Below are 23,137 nucleotides of genomic sequence, written 5' to 3'. Positions count from 1 at the left end.
ATACTTTTACTATTGTAAAAAACGAAATTTTACCGTTATCATTAAGTAAGACAGATTTTTCACCTCGAATTAACTTATTGATGATTCAATGTGAAGAACGTGGCAGCAGTTGTAGTAGTAGTGATGACTGATGAGGAATATCATCTTAGTAAGTACAATTCAAAGAAAACACGTTACCATTATGCTTATATAAAAAATTTATCACGATTATTAAATAATCAAGTTGGAAATATTAAAAATAAAAAATTGTACTGTGAAAGATGTTTAAATCACTTTAATTCTCAATCTGCCTTAGACAAGCATTTAATTAACTGTAAACGTTTAAATAAATCAAAAATTATTCTTCCAAAAGAAAATGAAAACATTATACAGTTTACTAAATTTAAAAATAAAATATCAATACCTTTTGTAATATATGCGGACATAGAAAGTATTCTCGTAAATTATAGTGATGTTAAACATACAAATAAAACGAAAAAATACCAAAAACATGAAGCGTTTAGCTTTGCTTATTACATTAAATGTTCTTACAACGATATACTTTCAAAATTTCGTATGTACACGGGGAAAGATTGTCAGGTGTGGTTCGTTCATGAACTTGAACGAATAGCTCATGAATTGAAGAACATTTTCTCAAATCCTGTGCCCATGATACCTTTATCTAATGCAGAAAATCAGTCTTACTTATTTTCTCATAATTGTCATATTTGTGATAAACCATTTAGCAAAACTGATCAAAAAGTAAGGGACCATTGTCAATTTACAGGGCAATATCGCGGAGCTGCACATAAGTCTTGTAATTTACAATACCAAGATTCTATATGGTGCCTGCACACACACTTTAAGTACAGAAATTGAAGGACCGAAGAATTTACTCCCTATTAATAAAGAAAAATACATTTCATTTACAAAATATATCCAAAATACTAATATTCATTTTAGATTTATTGATTCATTTAGGTTTATGGCTAGTAGTCTTGATTATCATCGTACCTAGATGATGAGCAAAAAATTATTACTAGACAGTTTTATGCCAATGAAACACATTGTAAATTAGTTGCGCGTAAAGGAATTTTTCCATAATTATTGGGCAAAATTGCAAGATACGTGTCTGCCACCTAGGGAAAAGTTTTATAGCAAAATTCAAAGTTGTGAAATCTCTGGTGAAGACTATGCACACGCATGCAACGTTTGGAATACTTTCAAAATTAAAACATTACAAGAATATGCAGAGTTATATCTCAAAACAGACGTTTTACTTCTGGCTGATATTTTTGAAAATTTTAGAAAGACATGTATAAAAACATACAAACTCGATAGTCTACATTACTACACTGCCCCTGGTTTAGCATTTGATATTATGCTAAAAATAACTAAAATTAAATTAGAACTACTTACAGACATTGACATGGTGATGTTCATTGAAAAAGGTATTCGAGGGGGAATTTCTCAGTGTAGCAATCGTTATGGAAAAGCAAATAATCCATACATGGGAAACGCTTATAATCCCAATGAGCCCTCTTCATATCTTATGTATTTTGATGTCAATAATCTTTACGGTGCAGCAATGAGCTGTTATCTTCCATACGGTAATTTTCAATGGGTGCAGGTTATTGAATTTTACAATGAAAATTGTATGTCCTGAAGATAATGACTACGGCTACATTTTTGAAGTTGATCTTTGTTACCTTAAAGAAATCTTTGAGACACACAAAGACTTACCAGTTTGTCCTGAACATTTAGTTCCACCTATTTCAGAATCTGAATGTCCAAAATTATTGACTACTTTATATGACAAAAAAAATATGTGATTCATTACAGAAATTTACAGCAAGCCATTCGTTTAGGTTTAAGACTTGTAAAAATTCATAGGTGTTTGAAGTTTAAGCAATCAAAGTGGTTAAAAGAATATATAGATTTAAATACTAATTTACGGAAAGAAAGTCGAAACGAATTCGAAAAGAATTTTTATAAATTAATGAACAACGCAGTCTTTGGAAAGACTATTGAAAATGTAAAAAAATATCGTGAAGTCAAATTGGTAACTAAATGGTCAGGAAGGTTTGGAGCAAATTACTATATCTCACAACCTAATTTCCACAGTTGTATTATAATCGACAAAAAAACGTAGTGCTAATGGAAATGAAAAAATTAAACGTTAACTTTAACAAACCGATTTACGTGGGTATGTGTATATTAGACATTTCAAAAATATTTTTGTATGACTTCCATTATAGCTACGTAAAACAAAAATTTGGTCAAAATGGAAAATTATTATACACTGATACTGATAGTCTAATTTACCATTTTTTGTTGATGATATGTACAAACACATCAAGGAAGATATTGAGAAGTTTGATACTTCTGATTATCCTCCTAATAATGCTTACCAAATTCCATTAGCAAACAAAAAAGTTTTAGGGTTAACGAAAGATGAAAATAATGGTGCTATAATGACTGAATTTATCGGATTACGTTCAAAAATGTACCTGCAAGGACTATTAACCACTTCTCAGGAAAAAGATGTACAACTTCAAAAGATGTATGATAAGCAATTTACACAAATAGAAATTGAAAATTTCCTATCAAACTTTGGAGTGATCAAAAAGGCTAAATGAATTCAGAAGCCGGTTTTAAAGGAAATTACATTTGATGATTATTATGATGCTTTATTCAATAATCAAAAAGTATTTGTTTTCCAAAATTCTATAAGAACTGAAAAGCATGAGGTTTACACAATCGAGCAAAATAAACTTGCATTGAATCCTCAATATGATAAACGCATGGTGAATTATTTAAGTACAGACACATTGCCATGGGGTTTTCTTGATGAAGTTGGTTTCTTTCGATAAAGTTAAAGATAAAACTTTTTTTTGTTTTAACATAATCTACTTCATACAATCTCAATTTTGTTGCTTGAAAAGGAACACACTAATTTGTAAAAAGAAAAAAAAACTAAATATTTCAGCAAATTATATTATATATTTTCAGCCTAAAACTATCACGTTTGTAAAAAAACCTTTGCATCAATGTAACTTTTTACAAACACCTAAAAACAAGGGTGTGCTTCAAGAAAGTAAAGCAGAATTTCAAAAGTTGCAAAATGAGAATAGAAGATGTTTTGTGGCTGGAGGCTACGCAGCATTTTTGTTAAAACGTACATCGCGTTATAGCGATGTAGACGTATTTGTTGAAGGCCATCCCACTGACGCTGAGAAAAAACAAATTGACGAACAACGTAAAGACGATTATAAGATGTTAAAATATAAAAATTTTTACTATTGGTGTAGTAATATAAAATTTAATGTAATATTTTTGGGTAAAGTGGCAGAATACGACTGGAAAAGTTTTATAGCAAAGTGTATCAGTGAATTTGATCTGCCGATATGCCGTGTGGCATTTTTTTTTATCCACCAATCAATTTGAAGTAATAATGGACGAGATGGCAGATCTTACTGTTGCAATGAATGCCAATGCAAGCATGTTACGTATTTTAAAGTATATAAATAGATCTAATTTTAATTAATGGGGTAGGTATGTTACGGTCTAGTTAAGCATTAAAATAAACTCTTTTTTTTTTAGTAGCAGCAACTTCAGAAATTAAGAAAAAAAATTGGGACGCAATATTGTCACAGTTGTAGGATTTTTTCTGTTTCTGTATAAGTTCAATATCAATCCATCTATCACCCGCACCAAAGGACAACAAAGCAATTTCGATTTGTGAATTTTTGGTTTGTGGTGAAAGTTTAAAAAGCAGTGACGATGAAGACTAATACAACTGAAAAAGCTGCAAAAGTTCACTTACTTAGAGACAAACTTAAGCGTAGCTATGTTTACACAAGTGAACTGCGTAACATTAGTGGTGTACTGTCGAGTGGAAAGTTAAGTGTTGGTGATGTAAGTAGGCTAGTAGAAAAACCAGTATTACCTAATAAAGTTAAGATAGGTATAAGAAAGGAATATAATCTTCCGAATCACACTGAAGAAAGTGATTATGATTCACAAGAAACAATAGCTAATAATTAATTTTTAAGTTTATTTGTTAGTTTTTTTTTATAAGATCCAATGTGTAATTTTTTTATAGACAACACGAAGTTGACACAATAAAAATGTAACAAAAAAAGCTCTTGGTGTTTTTCATTTTTCTCTTAAATTCTCTCAAAAATCATTTTCTCTTAAATTCCCTCAAAAAAAAGAAAGTAGGCTAGCCGAAACGATATCAACGCTGAATTCTGGTGTGGTGTCCGTCCGTTTTCTACACTATCACAATTTTACAAGCGTTCAACACATTAGCTTTATAGTCGCATGTATGGAATTGATAAATCGACAAATCGACGCACTCGGTTCGAATCACGATAAAAGCAATTTGAATTTTTTTCACACCAAACAAAATTTACCTACGGTCCAACGAAAAAAAAAATTACTCTTTCGGTTTTTTACCTTTTTTCAAAAACACCTCAAAAACACCTGTGATTACACCTGCGACCACACCCCCCCCTTTACCTGGAGGAGCTACGTCCTAACTTCAGAAGCCTCTCGTCAATGACGTCATTGTTGATCATGTCTTGTAGAAGTGACCTTGAAAGACCCTCGAGGGTGGGCACTTCTTCAGCACAAGAATGACCTTCCAAGGTCATGGACAGAGGACATGCCATCGAAGTGTCACAGTAACCCGCTATCTATACTACTTATATTTCAACATTTTTTGATGATTCTGAGCGACGAAACACACTTAGAGCATGCAGAATCGTCTCAGATTAGGAAAAGGAGATGTTTAGGTCAATTTTATGCATTCTGGCGTTCGTAGATGCAAGAAAATTGTTAAAATTCTTCAGAAACGTCACTTTTGAAGTGTTTTCTTGTAGTTTTAAGCCAATCAGGAACCCAATGGGCTCGGAAAGAGCAACGAAACCATCAAATTTTAGCTAGAAACAGTATTTTTGTCGATTTTTATTAAATCTTAACTATATTTCAACATTTTTTGATGATTCTGAGCGACGAAACATACTTAGAGCATGCAGAATCGTCTCAGATTAGGAAAAGGAGACGTTTGGTTCAATTTTATGCATTCTGGCGTTCGTAGATACAAGAAAATTGTTATTTGCTCATTTCTTCTCTAATCGTCTTGTTTTTTTTTGTCTCTTTCCCTATAATTGGGATTACCCCATTGGGAAAGACTTAACTAATAATAATATTAATATTAATAATAGTAATAATAATAATCTAGTCATAACTACTGGGAAGCCCTTCAACTTGGACACCCATTAACTGTTTAACTTTTGCTTCTACTGGATTCAGCTCTTTTTCTTCATTATCTCCTCCACCGGTTTTTCTAAAGCTGAAAATAATTTTTGAATTTTTTTCTTTAGTTTTTTTCTTTAAATTGTTATATTTGTCCCTCAATGTTTTTGTAGATCTGGCTCCACTAGTACTATTGGCATTGAACAAATCGGTCACTTTTTCCCATGCCTTTTCTTTATCTTTCCAGTGCTGAGCCCCAGATTACTTATTCTCTATGACGTCTTTATTTTCTGCTATTATATCGATAAGTAAACTTTTGTCTTCTTTAGAAAAATTTGCGCTTCGCTTACTACTGTCTTTTTTATCCATTCTACAATTATTATATAGGTAATCAAATACTTTGTACATTATAAAATATTGTTAAAACAATTAATATAGTAATATTTGATTGTTACATACCTTTGTAGACAGTATACACAATAACTTTCTGAAAAGAAAATGTTATTGCAATTTTCAATCACAATATAAAAAAAACCAAGGAACTAATATAACGCGTGTATTCAAAACGTCAACAAAATATGACAACACAGATTGACAATGCGAGCGAACAGCTGGCTCGCCGCGCATGCTTACAAGTACAGTGTTTAGTATCAACGAAAGGAAATTTAATATTAACTTCTAGTTCCCCAACCAACAGTTGGAACGGGATTGAAAGACGCATTACTGATTTAACTATTAGTTAACTGAAACTACTAGTTGGCTGACCAGCACTTTTGACCAGCGATTGTACAACCGGGCCTTAATTGCTCCCTTCTAAAAATAGTCCACGACAGCATATGTCTGTCTTTTAAGGTCGACACAGTATAATCTATTTTATGGTAATAAAATTTATTCTAAAATAATACCACCAACCCCCATTTTTTAATAACGATATGAATATCGTTGCTTTCATCCAAAGATGCGCAATAGGGTTGCAAGATGGCTATTGAATATAATCATTGTCGTACGATAAATTTGTATGTATAATTTATAATTAAATTTAGTTATATTTATATGTATTTATTTTAATTTAATTTTTCATTTAACTACCAAAATATTCACTAGAAATGCCAAAACAACGTTTGCCGGGTCGGCTAGTTTCTAATACGTATAATTATATACAGCGCATATTTTTTAAAAGTGGTTATAGGGATTCCCATGTTAAATTTTACACCCCATGTTAACTTATGTTTGAGTAAAGATTCAGAACTGAAATTTTTACTGGATGTAACTTGGGTTATCTTTTGTCGATTTTATTAAAAATCATGTTTTAAATTAAAGGATATTTCTTTAAAAAAAAATAAAATATTTAGATATTTTTGTCGCTAAAATTGTAGGCACCCATGAAAAACAGACATTTACCTGACGTTTCTAAACTTTGATTACTCGTTCGATTACTAGTTTTTAGTGACCGAAATTCATCAACATACCGCAGTACACAATTAAAGAAAAAGTAGAAATGGTCACTGATGGAACATTAAAGCCTTATCGATAGAGAGCGGATTTTATGAAATTTGCATATTCGTTATTTTTTGCATATAAGACTTGATATTTCATATATAAACGAATCATGCTAATTAAAAATGAATACAACTATAAAAAAATGCATATTTGCATATATTTGCCTTCTGCTGCATATTTCACGTAACGGGTGCATATTTTGCATCTTTATCAATTTTTGTGCTAATTTGAAAAAAAAGATTGTCTTTCTATCGGCATTTATCTAGAAAGACGAAATTTCATAAATCATATTGCAAATATTGTCCTGAGCTTCAAATAACCAGGAAAGGTTTGGGTTTTATGGTAGTTTGGACAAAACACTGAGTGTTAAACTATCCTTCCAGGTAAATTCCCTCCTAATTACTTTTGGAAATACGTTCAGCCCCAATATTTTTGTTCGTTACTTCAATGTGTTAATGGCATGTTTTGTGGTGGGCGAAGGGACGTTATCCTATTATTTTTCATCGTGAGTTTGCATTAAAACTATTTAAAGTGATACAGATGTGTGTGTTAATACGTCGAAGATAACTCAAAATAATTTATGGATTAAACCTTTTCCTGAACTTATTTTTCAAGAAGGAACTGTGTTTTATACCGCCTGCTCTAAACCGGTAAGTATTTTTACATCTATGGATGTAGTACGCAGTTTTTCTATTTACAAATGCATACTTTAGAATCACCGGAAAAACTTTTTGTTAGAATATTTCAAAAAATATTAAAAAATAAATTGTTACCAAAATAGTAATTAAATAGTCGATTACTGCTATTTTTTAATTTGTTCTGTTTATGTTTATTTTTTAGTATAAGAATATTATCATTATAAACGTGATTTATGTGTTAGTGTGATGTAATTAAACACTTTGCAATGTGATTTATGTATTTATTGCAATAAAACTTAAGCTCGGGAAACCTATTTTTGTAATGTGTAAATAAATTTAGTTCGGTTATTAAGCTTTTTTTTAATTTTTGGAGCATATGCAACTGCATATCTCTGCATATATTAAGAAAGTTACTGCATATTTGCAAAAATTTGGTGCATATCATATGATCATATTTCCCAAAATTTGGCTGCATATTTTCCGCTCTCTAGTGATAAGTGCACGCAGGGGATGATAGACAGAGAGCTAATGTACTGGAAAGAAATAGGATAAGTTTACGTGTGTACACCGTAGCCTCCCTTTCTCTGAACAGTTTGGGATCATATCATATACCATAAATAATAAATGACAAAGAGTTCGCAAAAGAATCCAACGGAAACGGAAATATTCCTCTGTTGCTACTGATGTTTAACACGAATCTACTTTACACTCCGCTCTAAGGTATTAAAAGAAAGAGTTTTGCTTTTATTATTATCAGACCCCAAAAATGATCGGCATTCAGGCAAGACCAAATAATGATATGCGTTAATTAGATTAATAAAATAACTTTTGAAATCTAGAATTCCAACATACAAATTCGTCTATTAATATCATTATTATTAAAAAATTTAAATCTCCGCCGTCAAGCAAATGTGGCAACCCTAGTTGCAGTCGACATAATTGTCACCGATACATAAGACATCAAAAAGGAATAATTTATTTCCAAATCCAAATATACTGCATTTACAGTTTTAAACAGTATCATTGCTAATTTTCTCTGGTTGCCCGACAATAGCCACTTGTAGTCAATATCCACGTAATGTAATAAAATGCTGGAATCTAATCGTTTGAGACAACAACAACCTATTTTGACCCGAGTGTGTTCTTTATCAGTTTGAAGATTTTATATAACAAAATTACATATTAATCTGCAATTTTAGTGGGACTGCAGCGAGCCAATGCAAAGAAAATATCATTTTATTATCCTTTGCAAAAATAATTCCTTTCTGTAAAACATGTTTAAATTTGGTACTCAGTATTTCGTTCACAATTCACCATTTAACAATGGAAATTAGCAATGCAATATTTGGATTCTACAATTTTTAGGTAAAATGAATGACTGCAATCAGTTTTGTTAAATACAGATTTTATATAAAAATAAAGAAAAATAAGTTTCTTTATTTTAAAAATATTTAGAAAAAATCCAATCAAAACATCAATAACTTAACATTTATTGTTGATTATACTTAGTTAACTACTTCACCACGCGATTTCTAATATCGTATCAATTTTTCATTTATTTCACATTATTAGTAATTGCCATATTACTTGTTCTGCGCGTGAAGTTGATTAAGAAATCTTAATCTTAATTATTTCCTAAAAATGTATCTAAAGATCAATCATTCCCAAAAAAACATTAAATAAAAATGTTACTGTTGAGTAAAAAATTAAATTATTTGTTTATCGAGCAACAAATCTATTTGATATTTAAATTAGTAAAATTTCGATTCTAATAATTTTAAACTCAATCTTTCTTAAAAAAAATCGGAAGTATTTATAACATCGATAAAAAAAAAGAGTTGCACAAATTACAGTTGCTTTTTTCTTTCACATTGTAAGTCATTCCCATATTACTTGTTCTGCGCGTGAAGTTGATTAAGATTTCTTTCCAAACCCCAAACTTAACCCTCAAAAGCAAAACAGCAAGCAAGTACGTAAAAACGGATAACGGTACTGCATCGATTTCTGCTTGGACATGGAGCAAATCAGCATTCAATCTAAACTCTGTTTCGCTTCGCCCAAGTGCGACATGCTGCAAATCTGCACCAAACAGAAGAGGCGAAAATCCCTCGAACGCGGCCTGGTCTATGCGGCAAAGCAGTTGTCACGTGACGATTAATATTTAACATCACCCATTTTTGGACCTGCCTTTCTCCACTGAGCTACCGAGGGCACCCCCTTCCGACGAATTCGACGACAGGATCGGCGAATTTGCTACACGCCAATTAAAAGCGTAGCTATCTGTAATGGAAGGGGGCCTTGTAGTGGTTGGGGAGGGTAGCTTCCTTCTGAACTTTATCCCGTCACAACATAAACGACCCTCTAGGTCATAACAATACCATAAACTTGGGAATTGCCGTCGCTGTCCCTGAATCGTCACCACGCTTTACACAAGTACTCCCTTTTTCATCTCGTCGAAACCGAAGCTACTCTTCGAAAAAGATCAAATGGCGCACTTTTCCGTTACTTCTTCCCTTTTTCAAAAAACCCTCCGCCTACGTACTCGTATGTGCCATCTCCGATAGACTTAGAGAAAACGATAACCCTTTGGTTGGCATTCCGATAAACTGAATGACAGATTTGTCAACCACCAAAACTCAAAACGGAAGCAGCGATTTAGGGCACTCTACCGGGACTTATCAATCGCCCGGGGCTGCGAAACAACCAGGCGAGCCCCCTTACGAGCAACATGCACGTCAGCAGTGCTGTTTTTGTAGCGTCGACAACCGATACCTAACCTCAAACAACAAACGACCGTAATTTCATAAAATAACCCAAAAATTGACAGTTAAAACGCTCCTTCTCCCCCTGTACCGCAAGGAAAAGTCATCCTCATCACGATGAGCCAGAAAAAAAAATGAACGCTAGAGCACTACGGCCTACAATAAAATAACTGAGGGACACAAAGTTTCGGAGGTCTTCAAAATACAAAATTCTGTTTCGCTGCTCCGTTACCCTAGTGGTATCCACGCTCGTATTATACTTTTTCGTCCATTGAGACCATACATATTTCGTCCGACAATATTCTCCATAACTTTCATTTGTTCTTTAATTTACTCTATTTCATTCTTGTTTGCTTTTATGTCCATTTGGAACTTTTCACTTCGGTTTGTGATTCTGTCATCTATTTTTTCGTCCATCTTTTCCATTCTTGCGTCTATTTTTTTGGTCCATTTATGATGTTTCTTGTTAATTTTTTCGTCCATTTTTTCCATTCTTACGCCAATTTCTTCTTTCATTTCTTTGTTTATTGCTTTCATTTTCTCGTCTATTTTTACAAGCATAGCGATCATCCGGTTTACTTGATCCTCCATTGCTGCTGCAGTTTGAGCTCTCGTTTCGACAGGCATAAATTCTTCAGAATTCTCCAACCTGCCCGGAAGTCGTCATGAAACCAGTTATTAATCTCAAATCCCACTTCTGACACCAGTGTTACGTTGATCGGTGAGTAAAATCGTAAAACTCAACAATTTATTTCTTAGGAACTCTAGTTTACACGATTTATTACACAGCGATTATGTACAAAATAATTCCGCCTGGAATAGATTTGATCGACAAAATACACTCCTTGTTACAAGACGGTTCTTATTCTATTCTTCCTTGCAACCCAACTTCCTGCATTGAACGTGAGATCACAACTCTTTTGAGATCGGGTGACTTCCCAACCGACATACTCAAACGTCTAATACTCCGAAACTGCAAACCACCACGTATGTTCGGTCTACCCAAAATTCACAAAAACAATTGCCCTTTCAGACCCATAGTCAGTACTTTAGAGTCTCCCACTTATAATACAGCCCAATATCTAGCCCGTATTCTGAAGGAATATACCGGAAAAACCTCCTCATATATTCTTAATTCCTCTCATTTTGTCCAACTGATCCCCGAAATCTCTCTTGACCCCGAAGATAGAATTGTCAGTTTTGACGTAACATCTTTATTCACAAAAGTCCCTGTAGCCGACTCCTTAACATTAATCCGTGAATTGCTTTCCAGTGACGGACAACCTCCACTTCTACAAATCTCTGGTACTCCCATGGGAGCCCCTCTCTCACCAGTCGTCGCCAATATTTTCATAGAAGCTTTTGAAAACACAGCCATTGAATCCGCCCAACTCAAATCCAAAGTCTGGTTCCGCTACATGGATGATACATTTGTCATATGGCCCCATGGTCATAACACCCTTTCAGTCTTTCACCACCATCTCAACAGTCAACACTCCGACATTCAGTTTACCATGCAAGTCGAAACCAACAATTGTCTTCCTTTCCTTGATGTCATGGTAATCAGGTTACCCGAAGGTCGACTTCGTCATTCAGTCTATCGAAAACCTACCTCTCATCACAACTCCGCCCAAAAACGGTCTGTCGTTGACTCCCTAATTCATCAAGCCATTGCCATTTGTCAACCGGAGAAACTCTAGAAAGAATTAGAACATATCCAAACATCTCTTCAACAAAATGGATACCACCACCACACTATCAAGTCAGCCATCCAACGTCGACTTAATCCCGACTCTGAGAATACTTCAAATCGTCCAACTGATTTCGTATCGACTGCATATCTCCCATTCATTTCTCGGCTCACCGACCGTCTGGCCAAAACACTAAAAAGGCAAAAAGTTAAGTCTTCTAATCTGCAACTAAAATTGCACAAATTTTTCCTTCCGTCAAAGATTCTCGCCAAGCTCTAGACTGTAGAGGAATATACAGCATTCCCTGCTCCTGTGGTGTAAAATATATAGGAGAAACTGGTAAGTCCATAAAAATTCGAATTAAAGAACACAAACGTTATCTCGTAGTGTTTTATCGAATCCTCTAAAAGTGATATTTAATCTCATTCTAAGAACGTCAGTATTTCCTGATTTATGGAAAAATTCTCGGGTCGTTCCAGTATATAAAGCCGGACAGAGGAATGAAATCAGTAATTACCGACCAATTACGCTTATTAATAATTTCGCGAAAGTTTTTGAGTATATCTTACATTCACAAATGTACACGCACATAGCTACATATTTATCCCCACAACAACATGGATTTATAAAGGGAAAGTCAACTGTTACCAATTTGTTTCTTAAAACACAGTATCTTGCTGATTGTATAGATAAACCCAGCCAAGTGGACTGCGTTTATACAGACTTCTCGAAGGCTTTTGACCGAATAAACCATAGGATACTTCTGAATAAAATGGAGACTTTTGGGTTTTCTAATTCTCTGATACAACTTTTTCGTTCATACCTTTCTCATAGATATCAATATGTGTGGTATAAAGGTCATTCGTCGGCAAGTTTTACACAGAATTCTGGGGTTCCTCAGGGCTCCGTCTTGGGACCGTTGTTCTTTAATATATATATTAACGATATTGTGGATCAACTGGACGTGCAGCGTTTGTTATACGCAGATGATTTGAAAATCTTCCATGAAATAAAAAGCATGGAAGATTGTTTAGTTTTACAGAGAAATATAGACTTGGTTCATATTTCGTCAAAAAAAAATCTACTACCTCTAAACAAATGCAAATGTGTGATCAAATCCTACAGTAAAAAAGTTAAACCGATTGAATTTAAATATAACTTAGATGGAGAAGTGCTGGAACGTCCAGAATTTGTTAAAGACCTGGGAGTAACCTATGATTCCAAGTTGAACTTTATTGAACATATCACAAAGGTGAGGGCATCCGCGAATAAAGGTTTAGAGTTTGTTATTCGTAATTCTAGAGAGATAAGGAATTTTAATGTTATGCAATTGTTATATTCCGCACATGTTAGATCTAGACTAGAGTATTGCTCTGTTATATGGAATCCAATTTATCAAGTGCAGGTAGAAGATATCGAAAGAGTACAAAGACATTGGCTGAAATGTTTGGTGTTTAGAATAGATGGTGAGTATCCATATAGGGGTATTCCTAACGATATCCTCAATTAAAGATTTAAAATGCGCAGGTTGGCATCACGAAGAAAATGTGCACATGGTATTTTACTATATAATATTGTTAACTACATTATTAAGTCGAAAAACATTTTGGAGTTAATAAGTTTGAATGTTCCAAAGAAGAACTTAAGAAATAAAATAACTTTTCACCAAAGCATACCAAAATCCAATGCTGCGAAAGTGTCGCCGTTATACCAAATGTTGAAGTTCCACAAAGATATTGAGCGAAGTCTGGACATATTCGATTGCAGATTGTCTGAAATCAGAAATTGCTCCATTTGATCGAAATATAATGTATTTAATCTTAGTAGAATATAATGATATAAATCTCAGAACAGGTCTTCTGACTCACTGTGCCGTAGCTGAACACCAACATGAAACCGGTCACACGATTCTGTTTGAAAATTGTCAAATGCTGTCCAAAGAATCACATTTCTATGACCGGAAAATCCGTGAAGCTACTGCAATTCATAAATGTCCACATAACCTCAAACCTCAACCGAGACAATGGTTATTATCTGTCAAATATTTGAAAGCCCACACTGGATGCAAATGCTCGTCCATCTCCCCCACTCCGCCCGGAGCTGGCCAATCAGCTTCAACCAAGACAGTATCCCCCACCACGTCTATAAATAGGTCATAACCAAATTCTTCCCGCCAAAAGAGTTTCGCCTCTGGTATGGTTGACATACTGACTTACCGTGCTCTTTTGCGTTATTCTTAACCATGCTCCTAAAGATGCCACTTACGAAACTGTGCGAAATGTTGAACCCAGAAACTCAGTTAACACGGTTCCAACCAGAAAAACGATCGTGGAAGCCTCCGAAATTATTACATAACCTCAAATTTTATTATAGACCTTGGTCAATAATAACTTCACTTCCATTATTACCCTTGGTTAATGATCATTATTGACTTTGGTAGAAAAAAACGAATTCACAACTCGCAGACAAGCATGATAATGGTGCAGTTCTACGTTACTAGTAAAAAAAAAAACATTCCTCATCATGCAGCGCAGCTCTAACATCATGCACCTGAATTCACCTCTCTTTTCTCGATGTAAATTTACTGGTCGCACCCACCAACGTCTTTTCTGCTGCTTTTTAATGGGCATCTGTTTTCCGCTTCTTCTAAAATAGAAGCAGCAACGACAAAAGCTGCTCTTTATCACAAAAATAACAATTTTATTCAGTTCGAACCATGGTAGAGACCGTGCGATTACAGATAAGCACAGTGAGTCATATTCATCTGACAAGTAGAATTCCACCATTGGCGGAACTTATTTCAAACGTCAAATTATAATCACAGTAGTTCTGAAAAGAACTGTTTTCTAAATCGCAACTTATCGAAGAAGAACACAATACAAAAACATAAACACAAGTGAACACTACAAAAAACATTTAACGAATGATGTGTTGACAACGATTTATTTACTGAAGCTTATGCACGTCAATGGGGGATGCAACCACCCCTTAAATTTAAAAATAGACTTGGCCCGACTCATTTTCGTTTGCTGCGCAAGTTTATAGGTGTGCTTATCTGAAAACGCACAGACTCTACATATAAACTAATGAACAGCTGATCGAGTTTGAGGTTAGCCGGCCCCGTAGGCCGTTATCCTGTTCTGCGTTTGCGCAGTTTAAGAATTCTTACAGAGTTCATTTTGTCCACTGTGAACGTACATAAGCATAAGCCAGACACAAACCAAAAACCTAGATTATGTTATGCATTCGTTTTTATGCCTATCCTTATGTCCATTGTGAATGTTAGAGACAACCGAAGAACGGCCGGAACGTGCTGCGAAATTCATTTCGTCGTAAATCCGAATTCCTTATATAAGTAATCGATAAGACTCGCAAACGGTTCGTGGTAACGCGGGTGAGAGGATGCAGTCGTTGGTCGGTATCTCGAAGAACTCTTCAATCGGAATATCCCGCATGCCATATCACTCCACTATCTATTGCAGCGCGCTTGACGTCGCCTGGAGCGAAACGCTGTGAAGCGACTTTCGTAAGAAAGAAAAAGCGATCAAATTGTGTTACGTAATCAAGGTAAGTCAGAATCTCTATTGAAGGTGACTCAAAAAAATTAATGAATGCGTGAATTTATTTTATTGATTTAACCGGGAACTACAAAACCGAATGCTTTGAAATCTTCGAGATGTTTTAAAGTTATCATACGCATGGTAATTTTTTTTTAAATATATTTGCACATCCTCTCGAAAAAATTGACGTCGCCTCAAAATATTGCTGAATAAACTCTATCTTAAATATGGAAAATATGATGAGCCTCTATTTGTGATCTATCACTGCATTAATATTTTTTAGATTTGCTTATAAAGGTTGTTTCAAATTAATGACTGAGTCAGTTTATTTTATTGATTAGTTATATCAGAAACTCACTCCATTTTCCCAAGAAATTTTGGATATACAATACTGCTATTTTAGTATTTTAAGGGTTTGTACAATCATTTATTTCACACAGACTGGAGCGCTCTTGAGTTTTGTACGTATGTTGATGATGTATGTGAAGGTTTTTATGCAAAGTTGTATCAGTTATTTGATATTTTTAGATTCCTAGAAAGAAACATCGTAAACGGGTTTATCCATGTTGGTACAGTTCAGATATCATCTGCAAAATTAAGTTAAAAATCAGAATATTTAAAAAATATAAAAAATCTAAATCTGGTTATTATTTGCTGAAATTTAAATCTTTAAGAAAAAAAATTAGAAGAGATATCGATATTACCCATGATCAATTTATTAACAATATCCAAAGCAATCTAATCGGTGAGCCTAACAAATTCTGATCATTTGTCAATATCAAAAGCAATCAAAAAGGTGTTCCTTCCTCTATGAAACTTGATGAGGGAATTTACAAAACGCCTAGGGAAATTGTCGAAGTTTTCTCTTCATATTTTAGGAAAACATTTGAGAAAAATAACGTAAATTCAGATACAGAATTAACAAGTGGACACTCGCTGCATTCATTAATAATTTGACTACGATTATTCATGATGAGTTATTGCTGGGAATTAAGAGGGTTAAGTCGAGTTATTCAAAGGGTTATGATGATATTTCGTCATTTCTACTGTAACGAAGCGAATTTTCGCGGGTCGGAAACCGTGACCCGTACCGCGAGAGCCGGGAGTAAATCCGCGATCACCGCGGAAAAAGAAGAGAATTCTGGCCTGAAGTCTTGGGAAGGACAGATGTGTTGCCTGTGTGCTGTGGCTGGTTCTTTTTTTGAAGTTTGAAGTTTTGCGAAGTGCAGTTCGACCCTCCGACCTCTGTTAGGACCTTTTGGGTCGTCTGCCCGTTTACGTTTCGATTTTTGAATCGGTGCCCCCGACCGAGAAACCGTACCACCATCACCAGTTTTTTTTTTCTGTCGTCACCGTCACAAATCGAAACCGTTGTGCACACGTCGTGTACCATCACCGCAATTTCCAGATTCAAGGTCGCCGCCCCCAAGTCCAGGAGGAGCCCGTCCTGAAGGAAGTTGACGCATCTTATTTAATTTAATATTAAAGACTAACGTTTAACCAAATTTATGGAAGGTGAATAAAGTAACACACGTCCTCGGTCCTAAATACGGTGACCTTGGTTCGTCCCTGACATAACTTAGAACAGAGTAATGCCACAACTGTCCTAAATAAGGGCTCTGCCTCCAAAAATGTCCCCTTCACACAGACTAAACCCTATAAACCTGAAATCACTCGCACCACTCGATGCCGACGACTTGAAAAGTCAAGGTGGCATCTCCTCCCCTTTTTTTTCCTTCTTGCCAGCATGCGGGTTCCGAAATTACTAAATCAATTAAAGGGGGAAAAGATCGATACCCCTAATCAATATGAAAGTGAGAGCTGTCAACCCTAACCAAAGTTACCCACGAGAGGGGCGAAAGAGCTCAATCACAGTGGATCATGCAACTAGCTTCATGTACTCATTTGGCTCTACCTCAGCCATGCACGTACGGATCGCGCAATCTAACCTCACAAACTCGGATGTGAACAAACCCCGTAAACAAAATCCATGTAACTAAAATCGCAACCAAATTTCCGTGTGACTTGCAATTGTATCAATGAATCAATTTACTACGGCAAACGATCATGGAACGTCATCGACGCGGTTTCTACAGTCCTTCAAACAGCGATCTAACGTCGTCGCGAGATACGTCACGCACGCTTCGGACACGACGATCGCCTCGTTTGAGAATTCAACGCCGGTATGGCCGTCGAAAGTCGACTGTTTTGTGTTTTACGTCTGCTGATCCGCCCGTCGAAGAACGACTAACTTATTCTAAAAAAGCGTGATTAACATTTCAAAGGAAAGAAAACCTTTTTATCCTGTGATAACCTCTGTTTGCCATGAATCCCCTGATGGGTGGTTACCAGGGTGGAAACATACTAATAACTCACTTTCACGCCTTTATTTCACTGTTCTTTTCTACACTAACAATAACTACTTCTATCACTCTACTTCTGCTTACTCCCAATTCATGCACACACCTTAAATAAACTAAATATTGCTAAGTCTACTATTTTATCAACCTAAACATTATGCCACTTGATTTCGCCAGAGGGATGTACGGAAGTTGGCAGTTTGCTAACATTGTAACATTTCGTGTTTTGTGTTTTTGACACTACCGCATTCCTTAAAATCCTTTTCAACCAAATTCTTCAATATACTCTCTTTAGCATTTTCGATATCCATCATCAACTTCCTTAAAACAGCAATGATCAAACTTGATTGCCGAATATCAACTTCACCTTTGATCCCTAGTGCGTACCCTTCAAACTCTTAAATGCTGCAACCATTCAAATGTGCGCAATTCCCGGTGCGCCACTTCATGAAGTTGTAGTTGATGTCGCTAGTTGCACGATTATTGACCGAGATTTTCAGATCTTCTAACTTTTTCACTGTTTCAGTTATGCTATTTGCCTCCTTTTAGTTTTCGAGTGATTTTTGGATGATGACTTCTTGAGGAAGTCTACTTATTCGCAACAATTTGTCCACTAATTCTTCGACCTCGCGCTGATCCGGTGTTCGGTTAGTTCTTTGTTTTCACAGGTTGCAGCGTCTGGTTTGTCTTGTTTTTGCGGTCCATTATGTTTTTTACACGCTTACCACTCACAGCTGTTTTTTAGGAATAAGGCTCTCACGTTTCACATGTGGCAGAATGAGACTGTTACGATCAAATTAGAATATTTATAAACAGGGAGAGTCATAGCTGCGTCGTTTACCCACGCTTGCTTGCATTTCTTCCCGTTGGCATTCAGAGCACTGGACAGAAATCACATTGCGTCAACACCCGCTGGGCCCATCGCAATACTTTGTTTTAATTAGACAGTCGGACTAGACACGGACGGGGGGGTCCGTGCCAGTTCTGAGCTGACCGAAACAGCAACACTTCCCTTCGCCCAGGCCCGGCGCGTCAGCCGCTTCCCGACAAGTCCGACACGCCACGATCCTCAGCCACAATCCTTATTCCGAAGTTACGGATACAATTTGCCGACTTCCCTTACCTACAGGCTCGGCTCCTTCGGCTCTGGGAAACTCGAGCTGGTAAGCGTTACCTCCGGTTAACCGAGTTGAAAATAGGGTACCGGGATTTGGCCAATTGGTCCCGGCTGGTGACAGGCTCTGGGACGGCAGAGGAGCTGAGGAAGCCAGAGGCACGCGCGAGAGGGGGGATGCTTGCATCCGGACCCGCCAGGAGTGTGAACGACGGGCCAAGGGGAAACACGCCGGGTTGACATCATCAGCCTCGCTAGCCCAGGAACAGCCTCTTGACCGGACTCGGGCCAGGTGTGGAGCAGCTCGAGCTCCCACGACTGACTACCAAGACCACGACGAATTTTTGTTCCACTGGTACGTGGAATCGTACGAAAAGTGCGACCCGTGATGGAACGCTTGCGTTCTGGTAAGGGTCTACTTTCGAGTAAAGGAGCTATGCGGGTAGTAAGTTGTCTAGAGCGAGTCAACTCAGCAGTTGGAGAGTGTGGCGACTACGTCCGAGTTGACTTGCTTTTTCCACTTGCTTCAAAAGGCTTGCAGGTCGAAATTTATTTCGTACCCAATCAAGTCAGCCAACCCCACATCCAATGGTATGGACTGGGTAGCTAGTAACGGACATCAGACCGGGCTGAATGATGGCCCAGGCGATTCACAACAAGCAAGGTAACGGGGCAAATCCGAGGGTTCACCAGTACCTATCTGACCGAGCTGCCCCCTCGCACTAACAAAGCTTGGTACCCCGGGGCGGGCGCCAAGCTCCACTGGGGAATACCGAACCCCGGTGTCGACCCGCATTTCGTGTAGAACTCGAGGAGATAGTGAAAAGCTTTTTGATGGTGGTTATGCCTGCATTGGCGCGCCTCCCAAGAGCAACACCATTTCCTTACCTACATTATTCTATTGACTAGAGGCTCTTCACATTGGAGACCTGCTGTGGATATGGGTTCGAACCAGGGCGACGCCTCCACGTGACCCTCTCCCGGATTTTCAAAGTCCGAACTGCGATGCTCTTCGCGTTCCAAACCATATCTCCCTGCTAGAGGATTCCATAGAACTCCAACGCTCCTGCGGAAAAGGAAACTCTTCCCGGATCTGCTGACGGCGTCTCAGAGTCCTTTTGGGTTGCCCCGACGAACTCTCTTGCAAGGGCCCGAATCGTAAGCGGCTCCGCTACCGGGTTGGAAATAGGAACCGGATTCCCTTCGCCTAACGGGTGTGTGAACAATCCGTATGTGCACGTTACCAGGGCTCTGGAGGTCGTGTTTGTGACGAACAACAAACCTACACCACACCAACATCGATTTCCTCCGTCCTCGCATGCATTCATTTTATAAACGTGCATATGTATTTTATAGAAGGGATTCCAAATTATGCTACGATACTCGAGAACTGGTATCACCAACGTAGAAAATAATTTAATAATTAATGTTATATTGTTAAAATTTTTGCAGTGCCTCTTAACAAAACCACATAAGCGAAAACTCTTACTTAAAATATTGTCAATGTGAACGCTGAAATTTAATTTAGAATCTAGTGTAACACCGAGGTCTAAAACTGTGTCGCTTTTCGACAATATGTTATTATTGATATGATATGAAGTATCAATTGGTACACTGTTTTTTGTAAATGAAATGGTGTTGGATGTATGATTGTTACTCATACATACGTACCGAAAAAGATTGATATAAATGAAAACACAAACATGTGCTGTGTAACACTGTATTTACTTGTTGTTGACGGTTCGGAGTCTATATACAAAGTGGTTAAAATCGGAAGCGATACATTGCAGGTAAAAGAGAAAGTTGGGGACGCTTGTTGACAAGGGTTGCGGTTGGTAGGTAAAACCGAAACCCGAACATGGTCCGGCGCCTTGAAAGAACTAACTTTCAACATGACAAAGTATAACAATTGCAAATATGAAATACATAATATGTGTCTACATGACAGGTGCATACATTGACAATGAAATAGAGTACAGAACACATAGAAAAAAAGGGGTAAATTTAGACACTGCACATTTGTTTATGTCGGAAGCACACACAGCTTAGTCACTTGCAGGGTAATCACATCATGCGCGGTTCTCACTGTCACTACGCGAATGGGGCCATGTAGACCGGGATGAACAGTAATAACGCGTCCCAGTGGTCCATATAAGCGGGGGTGTGTGGTCCTCCTTAATGACCACCAAATCGTCCACCTTATGCCCTTGTGGCTGGCCTTGGTCCATTTTGGGCGATGATGAAGTTGACCCATATGTTCTGCTGTCCACCATTTCCAAAATTGTTGCTGAGTGCGACTGAATTGTTGCCACCTGGAGAGCCGGTTCGTTGAGACCGTGGTGACGTTATTCTCTGGAATAACAGTTAGAGGGGTTCCAACGAGGAAGTGACAGGGAATTAAAGGAGTCAGGTCATTTGGATCTTTGGACATGGCGGTTAACGGGTACGAATTCAAACACGTTTCGACTTGTATTTGCAACGTCTGCATTTCTTGCAAATTAAATAAAAATATACCAGTCACGAGCTTCAACTGACTTTTTGCAGATTTGACCATTGCTTCCCCGATAGTCCCCATATGTGGTGCGGAAGGCGGAATGAAATGAAAATTGATGTGGTTAGTTGTCAAATCATTCAGCAAATTTGTATTCGAAGCCCGTTTGTCTAAAGTGACACGTGCTTGGTAAAGCACGGGATCATCCCACCACAAAGTTTTTTCGTATCGTCTGTCTTCGGGATGAATTAAAATTTGATGATACATGTTACAAATGTCCGCTGTAAAAGCGACCTCATGCGTCCTAGATCGAATTATTGCATCGGAAATGTCGTTTTGTACTGTTGACCCTGTACTGAGACAAGCATTTATGCTTTTTCCGACTAATGGTTTGACTGACCCGTCAAACACTACGCAAATCTTTTCAGTGACCCCGTCATTTTTGGAAACCGCATGGTGAGGCAAAAAATGACGGGGTTCACTTTCGATTTTTTGCTCTGTCAATGAACCTAGTAAAAGCATGTGATCTAAATTAATGTTTTCTTTTATAAAATTATGATAGTTGATTTCTAACATAATATTTTTTGCGAACTTAAGTTCCGATGAGTACAATCGTTGAAGCGCGATTTCTTTCGAATTCCTCAAAATTGAGAAACTCTTGCTAAAGGTTAATCTGACTTGAAATCGTCCGTTGGACAATCGAGTGGCATTGTTAATAAAATAGTTCTCCTGTTGCATTTCAGCTGTGAGCGACTTGTCATCGCTTGAATGGCTTTCAAGTTTGCAAAACTTTTCAACTTGCTTTTCTAAATTGACATTATCGACCGCGCAATGTAGATTTTGACGCGTGTTACTGGTGGGGCATGCATACAATGCCCCCCCTGCAATCCAACCCAATAAAGTTTTTTGTAATATTAAGCCATGTCCTATGGTTTGAATTTGACCTACACATAACAGTTGCCAAAATAATCCAGCTCCGATTAACAGATCGATTGGCTGTGACAAATTGAAATTAGGATCGGCAAGTTTTACCGCTTCAGGTATGTCCAGCTCATCTTTAGAAAAGGTACGGACAGGTATGTTCTTCGAAATTTTTGGGATTACCAGACAATTTAAAGCTGTTGTAAATGAGTAATGCAACGACTCGATCTGTACCTGAACCTTTTGTCTAGCGGTCGTATTTGAACACTGAATACCTGCTACGACCACATTTGCATTTTCTGTACTTAAACCCAATTTGTTAGTGGCGGCTTCAGTAATAAAATGCGATTCTGAACCCACGTCTAACAAAGCAAGGAATTTTTGAAATTTGTTTTTACAATCCTTTATTAGAATTATTGCTGTAGACAAAACGGCTTGTGGAAAAAGGGCGGATGAGCAATAAACTCCACTGGTACTAGGCTGGTTTTCGTTTGAATGGGAGGGATGGTCACTATGTAAAAGTGTATTATGTTTCAATTGGCATAATTTACATGACATAGATTTACAGCTATCGGACGTATGCGATGGTTTGAGACAATTTTGACATAATTTCAACCTATCTACCTGAGACCTTCTTTCCGAAACACTGAGTTTTAAAAAGGTAACACAGTTGTAAATTAAATGAGATTTTTTACAAAAATAACAAGTGGATTGTGTGCTATTGCGATTTACTGCCGCTGTAAATGTAGACACCTTTTGTGTTTTAAATGTATTATAAAAAGGTAGCCATTCAGTATAAATTCCGCTAAACGGTTTAATAACATTCGGGAGCAACTGCACCGATGGTGACGGTGTGCTC

At 37.0% G+C, this 23,137-nt stretch overlaps 1 long non-coding RNA gene across 1 annotated transcript; it reads left to right on the top strand.

The window, feature by feature from the left end:
- The first annotated feature begins 970 nt into the window (after nucleotides 1–970).
- On the top strand, nucleotides 971–4,083 carry LOC135125574 (uncharacterized). The gene is made up of 3 exons (XR_010279901.1): nucleotides 971–2,938; nucleotides 2,992–3,534; nucleotides 3,583–4,083. It is a non-coding gene; the product is annotated as an uncharacterized LOC135125574 (long non-coding RNA).
- The last annotated feature ends 19,054 nt before the right edge of the window (nucleotides 4,084–23,137 follow it).

This window comes from Zophobas morio, unplaced genomic scaffold (assembly GCF_036711695.1).
Source record: "Zophobas morio isolate AGI-343-1 ecotype UQ-CSIRO unplaced genomic scaffold, CSIRO_AGI_Zmor_V1 ptg000009l, whole genome shotgun sequence".
NCBI lineage: Eukaryota > Metazoa > Arthropoda > Insecta > Coleoptera > Tenebrionidae > Zophobas > Zophobas morio.
This window is presented reverse-complemented; position numbering and strand designations above follow the sequence as displayed.